Consider the following 12824-nt stretch of genomic DNA (forward strand, 5'->3'; position numbering starts at 1 on the left):
TTGGTTTTCTGTATAATTTTTTTTATTTGGGTCATCAATAGCAAAGTTATAGCGTGAACCGTTTTTTAAAGGCAGCCTGTATTATTAAACTGAATGCTTACAAGTAGTTGTTATTTATGTTATTTATTTTAGGGCAAGAGTATCCATTGAAGTGAGACATTGTCTGAAGCCTTTGGTTCTACTTCGGGTGATAAAGCCGTATGGCCCTAGACGTAGTGACACCAGTCGTCTGAGGAATCGAAAGAATTCACATCGTGTTGCGGGAGGCATCTAAACGGCCTTAAGGCCGCCTCACACCAAGACAACAATTGGCAACATGTTGCCTGCAACATTTTTTAGTAATGTTGCGGGTCATTACTAAAAAATGTTGCGTGCTTCATGTTGCCAATTGTTGCCTTGGTGTAAGGTCGCCTTTAGTCTCTCTGTGAAGCTGAACTTTTTTTTTATCATTTTTTCTGCAAATTTTTCAAAACAGAGTTAAAATTAAATATACACGTCCATTGATAACGAAGCACGAAAAAAGAATCACTCGATTAAAATACTCAAATGAAAGACAGTAAAAACTGTTAGTATTAGAAAAATGTATTATTGAGATAGGTTAGTAATAATTTCACTGACCTGATTCGATTCAAAATGGCGCCCTTCATTATTGATGCAGGCTTGTGCCCTTCGCGAACAGTTAATTCTTCAATGGTATTACCCGAAGATGCATAAACTAACTGTTTCATATGACCCTACAAGAAAAAAACGCACGGATTTAAATCCAGCCACCGAGCTGGCCATAAAATGGGCCGTAGCGACTGATCCATTTTTCTTCAAAATTGTTGTTTAAGCATTCTGTAACGTCGCTTGAACAGTGTGATGGAATTCCGTCATATAAAGACCACATATCACGTCGTCTATAGCTAAGGGAACATCATTTAAAAGATCATTCAGTACATTTTGAAGAAAATCCAAACCACACTGCGCAATTCAAGCGTGGAGGTAAAATATGGGGCCCTATTAAACGATTTTCGATTATTCCTGTCCGTACATTAATTGAGAATTTTTCTTGAAAACCACGTTCTTGGACTTGATGAGGATTTTCGTCACACCACACATGAGTGTTACATTAAACACACACATATAAAACCCGCTTCTTCGGTTGTTAATAATCGACTCAGAAAATTTGGTACCTTGTCGATCTTCCGACTAAGCCACTGACAAACAGCAATCCTGCGTGCTGGATCTCCATGTTAAGGTTGGACACGTTGAAAATGGTAAGGATGTACAATCGCGGCCATCCAAAAGTGAACGACAGCTTGCGAAAATTTCCGTATTTTTCGTTAGATTAAATCAGGCTGTATTCATTGGCGTTCGTGCAGCAGGCGTTACTATTTTAATAATAAAAAGTTGTAATAAATAATTTTTAATAAAAATGAGACTGAGAAGTAATTAATATATAATCTATTCATTTTGATTGTGACCACTCCCTAGTAACTTTTCAGTTGCTAGGTTATTGATAGGGAATTTTAGATAACACTAAATCCAGTCGCTGTTGGCAACTCTCGGAGGCGCCATTTTGACAGAGACGTCACGCTCACAAACAAGGCTCACAGAAGACAGAACGGAGAACGACTTGCGCAAACGTTTTTCGACGTACAGTTGGGAGCACGGAATTTCGCACACCAATTTGTATGTCATTAAAAAAAAACTATCTAGTCTAAGCTTTATTGTCATTATAATCATTAATCAGTCATGATATATTATGTGATCATGACTCACGTTCACCTAAACTGTCACGAAAATGCCGCTAGTATCTCATTTTAATAAAATTATGTCAGTGAAATGTCCAATGTGTGCGAAATTCCGTGCTCGCCACTGTACACTGTGCGCATATCTATAAAATTGAGTTTTGGTACAAAATTTTAGAATTCAAAAAGAAAATGCCACGTCGTCTTCTCAAAGTTGGGACCAAACGGTTAATATTGACTTGTTTGGAGACATTTATTGAAGCCAACGGGAAAACAACTCACAAAGACGAACATCACCAATAAAGTTAACTCTGTTTGTGCTTTTTTGTTGTACATTTTGGCAAGTAAGTGTTGTAGTTTGATATCTACTGCCTTTCCTGTAAATCATTTTTTTTAACTTTCGGTCTGATTAGTTTTTATCTGAAAATATTTGTATTAATCAATGCTAATTGATTAGTAATCTCCAGGCATTTTTCGCGTTTGTCTTACTCCCAAATGACCATTTCCTTCGTTCTTCATTAATATCGAGAATTGCATGAGGTGATTTCGATGTTTTTACGGTAAATAATCTGTACCTGGATATAACCCCACTTTTCAACAGACGTGATCACAGAATCAGACAGACGTTTTTAGTTTCTCCTACTTCAAATATTGATTTCCGTTATTAATATTGATAAATACATTAAAATAATTGCTTTACTACAATGGTCAAGTTTTGACAATTCTGACATTTTCACGTCATGTTCACACCACACAAATATTTAGTGTAAAACGTATGCAGCACACAGCTAAACAGCGCCTACTATGTTTTTCGTTGTGGTCACAATCAAAGTGAATAGATATTATTATTAAAGTGAAAGTAAACTTTAGTAAAGAAACCTTTCCAACACCTATTCGCATTGGCCTCTCAAGCCTGTTTTCTTGCCAACCCCTCTTTATTTTGAAGATGCAAGTCTTACTGCAATGTAATTCTCTCGCCACAGCAGCCAACGACGAATTTTCTTCTAGCTTTGCAATAGCCCTAGCTGTCTGCATCGGAGAGAGATGTGGCATTTAAAAAAAATAGTTTCAATAAATTTTTTATCGCTAGTGTCAAACTTTGACATTTTAGGACGCCTATGATTTAAAGTAAATATCAAACTATAAAAAAAACGTTCACTTTTGGATGGCCGCAATAGTACCTAATCCTTGTTCATGTAACGTGCGATAGACAATAAAAGTGGAAACACCGACACGTAAAGCAAAAAGCAAGTCTTCTGATACTCAAATTTGACTCTTCGTCAATGGCTTGTAAAATTTCAGGTTTTATTTTCTAAACGTGGTCACTTCTTGGACGTCCCAGATCATAAGTTGGTGAATCAAATATTCCGTTGTTGAAGAGTTGCCGAAATCAGTCCGTGTACAATCGCCTAAAGCTACAATAACACCATATCGGTTAATTTAACAATTTTAAAACAATTATTAACTTCGGTTTAAAAATCGAACAGCTACCGTACTGTGACTTTTTAATACTGATAACTAGAGCGCACATTTCTAGCTATTATGCCATACGTGATTTTTAATAGCAGGATAAATTTAAGTTTATATACAGGGTAATTCACGTAGCCCGTTCGTTAGAAACTTTCTGATTTCCCAAAATCGTATTAATATGAAAATTGGTAGCCGACTATTGTCGACTGCTCCAAGTTCAAACAAAATATTTTCAAAACAGCGACAATTCCGGAAATACCGGAAATCGACGCCACCTTTGTTTTTTTAAATGGAAAGGCCCCATTTTGATTTCATATTTGGATTCTACCTTACCAGTTTAGAAGTTCCTCTGTTAACACTTCTTTGTGGGGAGGTTGCAGAGCTTCATTACTCCTGAACCATTGGAAATAAATAATAGATATTTTTTTTTACTGAATTCCCAAAGATTCGGCCGATTTTTAACAATTTTTATTTGAATTTTTATTCAAAAATATCATTCCAATAAATAGTAGATAACAACAAAATAATAGAAAACAAGCAAATTAACAAAAAAAATATTTTAATGGAAATCTATGCACCGTTTTCATTGAAAGTATTTTTTTGTTAATTTGCTTATTTTTTATTATTTTGTTATCTACTGTCTATTGCATGTGATTTTTGAATAAAAATTCAAATATAACAATTGCTTGATAAAAAAAAGCATATTTTATTCAAAAAATAGAAATTACGCCAAAACGATTGGGAATAGGTATACACAATGTTAATAAAAGTGACTTTAAAATTAAATTTTACATTTACATCTATTGTCAGAAATAGTAGTTACCATTTAAAAAAATAAACTTTTCGACATTTTTTTGATTACTTACCAATTTTGAAAAAATGCAGTTGGCGTATGAAAAATAAAAAAAATTCACTAATGCTGCAACAGATCGGCCAAGCCTTTAGGAATTCAATTTAAAAAAAATCAATTATTTATTTCCAATGGTTCAGGAGTTATAGATTTTTTAATGAAGCCCCGCAACCCCGCTTTTTTTCGAAAAAGATGACAGGTCAAAAATGATGACAGAAAAGTATTGACAAAAGGACGTTCTAAACGCAAAATTTAACGTAGAATCGAAATATGAAGTAAAATTGTGGCCTTTCTATTTAAAAAAACAAATTCGGCGTCGATTTCCGGCATTTTCGGAAGTGTCGCCATTTTGAAAATATTTTATTTGAACTTGGAGCAGTGGATGATAGTCGGGTACCAATTTTCATATTATGTAATACGATTTTGGGAAATCAGAAAGTTTCTAACGAACGGGCTACGTGAATCAGCCTGTATATTTCATTTGTAATAAATAGAGTCATTTGATAAAAAAAAATGTGTCTATTTGCTTATTTTTCATTTTAATGCATTTTCTTTTTTTGTGGTATTTAGGTGCTTATTTTAATAATTTTGGTGAATATTTACACAGCAAAATCGATAAATTAAACCCAGTTACAGGAAAGGCAGTTTTGCCAACCGAAGGTGTTCTTAGAAGTGTTGGGCAGCTTCTTTGAATTAAAGTTAAAGTTAGTGTATTAAATAGAGTTGGCTCCATCCTGGTTCCTAGAGGTGTTTTTCGATTGATGCACTTTTATTGTCAAAATTGGCATTATTTGTGTTTAAATAAAATTGTTAATTATCAAAATGTTTCTAAAGTGAAAAATAAATTATAAATATTATGTTAACTATTTAGATTTGTTTGCATTTACTTCACAAAGTCTGTGGGAATCAGGCTGCCAATGCAAATTTAACTCTCAAAAATTCCCCTAGGAACCAGGATCGAGCCTACTTTTTCTTATACGAGTATACCACTCTACTTTGAATACGCTGATAAGTGTGCGCTCACTGTTCTGGTATCGAGACCGACTTTTCTAAACTTTGTCTTTGTCGGTTACCTGCCGCAAAAATAACAACATAAATGCACATAGGTTTTTCTCACTAAAATATTACTTTCGTTTTTCGTTTCGTCAGTGTATTTCGAAAAGAGCTAAAAGAAGCATCTTAAGCGACTTAACACTTTACTTATTTCTTTGTTTTTATTGTATATTTTTTGGTTTTCTATCTTGAAAAAAATGCCTAAAATTAAACCTACCGTGGACGAATGGATACAAGGTCATTCGAAATTAAAATTTGAAAGTGGCAAATCAATTTGCAGGGTCTGTTTGAAAACGGTGAGTTTTATTTTATTTCCTATAAGCTTTTGATCTACACAGGTCAATATTTTGTAGATTAATTGCGAGAAAAAGTACAATATAACGCAGCAGAAACAAAGAATAATTTAATTGTGAGATAATAGACGTTTTTGTAGTATTTTTCAATAGAAATATTATATTTCTTAATGAAATGGTTTTTTTACAATTTTGAATCAATATCACGACATTTTGTCATCATTTTGAGTGCTAAAATGAGCTACTTTTGCGCACTAGTGCTAATATGGACTTTCATTTTGCAACGATTTTTATACATATGTACAACAATTTTATTTAGAATTAAAATAAAAATTAAAATTGGTTAAATTCGAAAAACAAATACCAGAAGTTACACGCAATTCGTCAGATATGTGAACATTCGAAGCTCCCGAAGACGATGAAGCAGTAACAGTTTCATTAAATTTCATTTTTTTTCAATCTGGGTGTTTTCCTGATCTTCTCCACCTGCTAGCAACTTGCAGATCTTCTTTTTATTCTCTGAAGAATCATCTACGTATCCTTCAGCTACATTTGAGGATGTCCAGGCTCCATGTCTTTTTATAACCGACATATCAGCTCCTGCATTAGCTAATAAAGACGCTGAAGTTCTTCTAAAGCAATGTCCAGTATATTCTTTTGCACTTGGGAGTTCCAAAAAATTTGCAATTTTACTTGGGAGACCACCGAAGGTATTGGATGCCCACTGGTTGCACGGTACATCTTCCTTTTTTATAATTTATAAAAAATCTGGCATGAGTATGAGATGGGCGCAGTGTTGCATATTTGCGAACCATATCCACCAAGTTTAGGTCTTTGAAATGTCCTTTTGTTACTGTGAACTCACGAGGCACTTTTGTTTTAGTGATCGGCAACATAATTTTCATAAATTCGCCTAAATCTTCTACATCATTTATTTTTAAATTGAGTAATTCTTGCCTCCGACAAACTCCCGTAATTCATATTATTAAAACCACCTGAAAACAAAAAATAAATAGTAACCAAACTTATACGACAAAAAAAAAACTCTTACTTTTTGCATTAAGTAATCTTCGTCATTTGCTGTTGTAAGAAACTTTTCAATATTTTCCTTACTGAAGCTTTTGGATTTCTTAGCGCAATATCCTTCACTTTGTCGTTTCAAAAATGCGATCAAATTTGTGTATTTACTCAAATCAAGGTTTTTGTTGATTGAAATCATGGTTCTTAACATGGAATATACACCCCACAACGTTGAGGGCATCACTTTCTCATTAATGCAAATTACTTTTTGTTTAGACCTCCATTCTTCGAAACGGCTGTATGTTGTCTCGTAAACGACGCGGGATTTCTGGGGGATTAAATTTGAGACGGCCCACAGAGGGGTTTGGACGGTGAAAGTTGATCAAAAGTCGAAAATTTAAAATTAATTTCATATAGTTGGGCAATGTAACCACAAAAAAATACTCTTTTTAAAAAGATTAAATTTGACCCCCCATGCCATTTAAAAAAAATCAAGTTAGCCTGGTATCTTCAAAATAAATGATGTTGAAAAATTGAAAAAAATCTTAGATGATAGATTTTAAACACTTCTAACTGTGTGCCAAATTTCAAGGAGCTCTGCTAAACCGTTCTGAAAATATTTAGCTGTATCCATCCCTCTAGCGACCCTGTATATTTAAAAATAATTGGTGTGTTTTGGTGATTTTTTTCTTTTTAAGTCACTTCTGTATAGAGGTTAGTACACGTAAAAATTAGAAGTGGGCCTTGGAAGACCTTGGAAATTAGTTTAAAACACACCACTTTTATAACATACGTTATTTATAACTTCCAGTTGCAGTTCCTTTGTGTTAATGGTATTAAAAAAATTATCAAAATGCTTACTGACTCGAGTCCATCACAGAAAACTTTATAAATACAGAAAAAATTGACACTGAAACTTTGTATAACCAATAACGTAGCAGGTCAGAACGCAGCCCTGAGAAACAATAAGGTTCGTCTGGGCGTCCGCCATCGTGCATTTTTTTTTTTGAAACTGGCAAATGACAACATATTTTATCTACTACCCCAGTATATGGTTCAACTTAATGAAACTAAATTTTAAATTTTCGACTTTTGATCAACTTTCTGCGTCTAATACTCCTCTGTGCGGCCTCTTGTGCAGCAGCTTCAATACGCTCTAGAACGTTATCTTCTTCTGAATCACTCATTTTTTTTCCAAAAACAGTTAAATAATCGCAAACTTTTAAAAATGCGACAATCTTCAGATCGTTTTCGTTTTTTATTATAAAAATGACAGTAATCAACCAAATATTTTCAGCCACCTATCTTTTAAATTCAATTTATTCGCGGTAAAAATTAATTAATATTTTACTTAAATTTTGGCAAAATTGTAAAAAGCCATGTATACAACTCATTGCAATACTTCGCTTTTTTCGCACACGACGTGTTCTCACACTCGCTGCGCTCACGTCTAGTGCGAAAAAAGCCTTCGTATTGCAACTAGTTGTATAAATAGCTATTATTGTTATTTAGTTCAAATTTGACAAAGCATATCGTTTGCATTTTGCTAAATATTTAACATCTCATAACTTTGTAATAAGCTTATTTCAGTTTTCATGCCGTTTTATAAACTTTTTTTCAATATTTTTAAAACTTTTTTAAGCGCATATTTTTTACTTTTTTATGCTTAAAAATCCTCGCTCTACTGATAACAATAACATTGTAAAAACCGGTAGTTCTTTCTTCAAAAGTAACTGTAAACTTCTTATCGCATAAAAACATTTTCACTCGCTTATGATCAGCCTGCGAGCGTGGTAGCCAAGTACTGAGCGAGATAAAAACCATGGAGGGGCTTTTTGGAGAATCACCCGAAAACTGGCTTTGAAACACAGAATATTGCGAAATACGATTTAGAGAATACCAAAAGCACAACAATTGTATCCGTACCATGACCGAAAATTTCAGTTTTTGCAACCCCCTGATTTACCTCGCAGACGTAGATTTTGTGGATTGGTTCTTACAAAATTGGATTTACCAGAGAAGAAATTTTCAATATGCAGGGCACATACGTGGACAAACCAAAATCCTCACCCCGTTAGGGAATGCAATTTTCAGCACTAATTTTCGCTTAATATTTGGGTCGGAAAGGTACATGGGTCGGAACTATAGGTCTTTACCAAAACCAAATAACCACCAACACTGCATTCTACCGGACGACTTATAGGACCTCACATTATACCACCACGGCTAGATGGAGAAGCATTTTTTTAAAATAACATGCTCTTTCTGTTCTTCGATTTGCCTCTAGAAATTCGTGCAAGTATGTGGTACTGGCATGATGGTGCACCGTGTCTGTGTCACAATGCACAAAGTCCATTCAAAAAACATCTGGACTGTCAAAATCAAATTTGTAGTTGGTTCTTAGGTTGGTTAAATCACTAGTTATTTTTATATTGCCCGGTCGGTATCTATGAATTTTTTGATTTTTCAAACTATTCATTTGTTTAAATTGACATTGTCAAATAAATTGCAAAATTATTTAAGTATATACTCGTTTTCAATGACATTCGTGCTTTCAATATGACAGTATGTTGGCATCACTTACTCTTACAGTTTAGAAACTTTGAGTTTCCTAATTTGGCAATTTACCTTGACGCGCAAATTGACAAATTCAAATTATTATCATTTCCGAGAAAACAAAGAAAATACATATGTAGTGTGATTCGGATTCCGAGGATGACTTACCTAGTTTAACCATGTTTTATACCATGTTGGAGATTGATTTCTTGTTTGTTTTGTTGATGTTTCACGAAATATACATTTTCTTTACCATAACCTCCAATTCTTGTTCGACATTTTTTTAACTAGGATTTGTTTATATTCTGAATACTGGTTATGAATTTGTGTGTACAATCTACACCAACATATTAAAAATGGCACTGACAGCACGGATGTCGTTGAAAACGACTACATTATACATATTTTGTGAAAAGGTAAAATGGAAAATTCAAAACGAACTAGGGTCTTTCTATTGACGCGAGAGAAGATGACCATAACAAATTATTTATAATTATTATAAAGCCATACCTTCAACAAAAAACGTTTCTGATTTTAACCCAACTGAGGAGAAACAGCATCTTGCATTGTGAAAATGAAAACCTAATTACAGCTTATTGTTTAACTATGTGGGTATCAGAGATGTTCCACCCAATACATATATCTTTAGCGGAATCTAACTCAGACATGTATGGGAAGCAATTTTTAATTTTGATTGTTGTTTAGTTTTTACCTGTTTTCATTTTGTCGTGTGTCACCTTCTGTTTTCTTTTGTGTTTTTTTATAAATTTGATTAAATTGCTCCAGTTCTTTTAGTTGCTGCATTTCGTTTCAAGTGTTCAAAACATTTTTAGATGATTAAAAAGGAAAACAACCTAAATATACAGGGTGGTCCCGATATAACCTGCCAAAAAAATTCTGGGTCATGAGAAGGATCTAACAAGTCCAAAAAACCCCCCTTCGTTAGGTCCAAAATAATGGGGATAAATTAACCCCTATCCACACCCATTCGACGCTGCTGACCACAAAAATACGTACCTACTCAGGAATTAATTGTTGGTGTTTGCAAGGATGGCAGTATCTAAGCAACATAGGTACCTGTATCGTTTATGACAAATTTCAAATCTGACAAACTAAATTAATGACATTTATTGAAAACGCTGTAACTGCGTGCGTTAATTCACCAGCTTATTTAGGTACAAAAGCTGATTTTGTAGACTGAGATGAATGAGTAATAAATAAAGTGGTGTTCCTCAATGTGTAAATAAATGTAGAGGTAGTGTGTGCAAAATTGTGGAAGAACTGTGTAATAAGAGTATCGTCATGTTCGTTTCCTGAAATACATAACCGGGAAAGTGGTATATAACTAAATATATAAACTTTCCCGATTATACTGGGTGCCCCAAAATTCGCGGAACAACTCAATGAGGTAATGTCAATTCATGTTAGAAAATAACGAGAAAAATTATTAAAAAATTCTATACCTCTTAGATTTGAAGATATGGGAGCCGAAAAGGTGCGAAAAGGTAATAAAAAAGATTTTGACTATTTGTCTTTTACTAGCCAGTGGCCTAATGATTTTGAACGATTGTGATCAGTTTTGCAATTATTTTCTCCATTATTTCCAGCATTTCCAAGTACATAGTAATTTTATGTTCGTTTTACCTCAAATAGCGTACGGCAACACGGCTTTGATTTTTCCCTCTCATTTCCAAGGATACAACAAAAATGAAATATTTGCAGACTATTGTCTTAAATGTTGCCACATTTAGTTTAACGAATAGGTCCATATCTGCTACAAAAAAGAAGATTGATTTTTTTAAACATTTTTACCTGATCTCTATAATGACTACTTAACAACGTACTACTACGTTGTTCCCCGAATTTTGGGGCACCCAGTATATCTAACTTGACATCTGTCAAATATAACCTCAAAATTTAGAATTAATTAATGTTTTTTAAGACTTTGCCCAAACGAACACGAAAAACGTTATTCAATATTCGTGCACTGTCAGTTTTCAGGTATTCGGCCTGTTTTGCATCACTTGGCTAACGACTCGTGCTTCAAATTTCGGCCTCATACCTGAAAAGTGATCTGACAGCGCTACTCATATGAAAATAACTATGTATTTGTATCTAACTATATTTTGACGTGGGTACACTCTAGAGAAAAAATGTTATGCCCAAGTACACTCAAAACAAGCAAGTCCAGGAGTTTTTTGAATTTAATATATACATATATTGTACGAAATTGGTTAAAGGCATTTTTTTCTGCACAGTGGATAGGACGAAATGGTCTTGCAGTGTCGCCTATCAGTTCGATAGACCTAACTCCGTGTGACTTCTTTTTGTGGAAGTACATAAAGTACTTGGTATATTCGGCTCCAATCGATATAGGCGAGGTTTTACGAGAATGCACGGAAAATATCAAGTTATTTCTGGAAAGGCTGGAAAAATAATTTCGTCGTCGCCTTAAGTTTTGAATTGACAATAACAGCAGCCACATTGAACACTTATTGTGATTAATTCGGATAGTCGTTTCATTCAGTCCAGAAGACGAAACAAACGGTTTTAAAGAAGATTTTTATGTGACTTCTAGGAATCTGCAGTGGCCTTAGTTCATTCTTACGATAGGGGAAGAGGGTGGAGACCCCGCATAAGTATTAATTGTGATTTGTAACAAATGTAGCAAATTTATTAGGTCCTTACGTAGCCGAAAAATAAGGGAGTTATGGACTCGTCTTTTTTTAGGAACACCTGTATATTTCATTTGTTTCAATGACTTTTTCGTCTCCGATTGTGCTGTTCGTATCCATGACCCTTTTGGTCGCCCTGGTTTCCTTCTTCCTTCGAGGTTCCATTTGAGAGCTTTTTTAGGGGTTTCCTCCTCTTTTTTCCTTAAAGTATGTCCATCTATAAACTTCATTCTGCTGATTTGTATTTCTGTTGGTTCTTATTCTTGCTGTCGGAGTCCATAGTTCTTGGTTGGAAATAATTCCGGGCCACCAGATCTTTAGTATTGATCTCAGGCATCTATTGACAAAAGGCTGTAGTTTTTGTGTGTAGTTTTTGACAGTACTTGTAACTAACCACGACTCTGACCCATAAAAGAGGACCGGTTTAACCATTGCATTAAGCAGTTTCAGTTTTGTTTTTGTGGTTAAAATATTTGAACGCCATATTATCTTGTTTAATCTTCCAAAGGCGCTTCTTGCTTTGGTCTTGCATTGGTGGCTTAGTTGAATGTGCCTCAAGCTTCATAACATGAGTGAGAGAGTGAGTATCGCCGATGGGTAGCGCTGCTGGCGGTACTGGAAATCTGTTACTAGTCTGTCTAACGTTGTGAGGCTGGCGGCACATCCAAAATTTGTGTGGGTTTTCAACGCCAACTACGATAGTACAATCATTTATAATCTATAAGTACCTACTATTGGGAGCAAAAATAGTGGGGCATCAACATCATTGTCTTGACTTTTAATGTGAAATGACAATTATCTGTTTCTAAACCAACTTTGAATTGACTGACGTTGTCATTAAATATTCTAGGTTGTAGGGAATGGGTGTAAGTAAGCACGTGGTGAATATTTATTTAATGTAAAGTCCCAATCACAATCTACCTTTATCAAAAGAAGGGGGCATTTGGAAAAAGATAATAGGAGTATAAAAAAATAAATTTTTAAACTGTCAGCTAGAATAGTGTCAAATTCCTGTGACAATAATCAAAGGCAAAATGACAATAAAGCTTGAACAGAAGTTTGATGTCCTACTTTTTATGCTCCCAATAGTACTATGGCGGCCAAAAATTTTTAGCTGTCATTGTTTGTCATTTCAAAAAATCAAATTGTAATCCATACTTCATTGTCATCATGA

This window comes from Tenebrio molitor, chromosome 1 (genome assembly GCF_963966145.1).
Source record: "Tenebrio molitor chromosome 1, icTenMoli1.1, whole genome shotgun sequence".
Classification (NCBI taxonomy): Eukaryota; Metazoa; Arthropoda; class Insecta; order Coleoptera; family Tenebrionidae; genus Tenebrio; species Tenebrio molitor.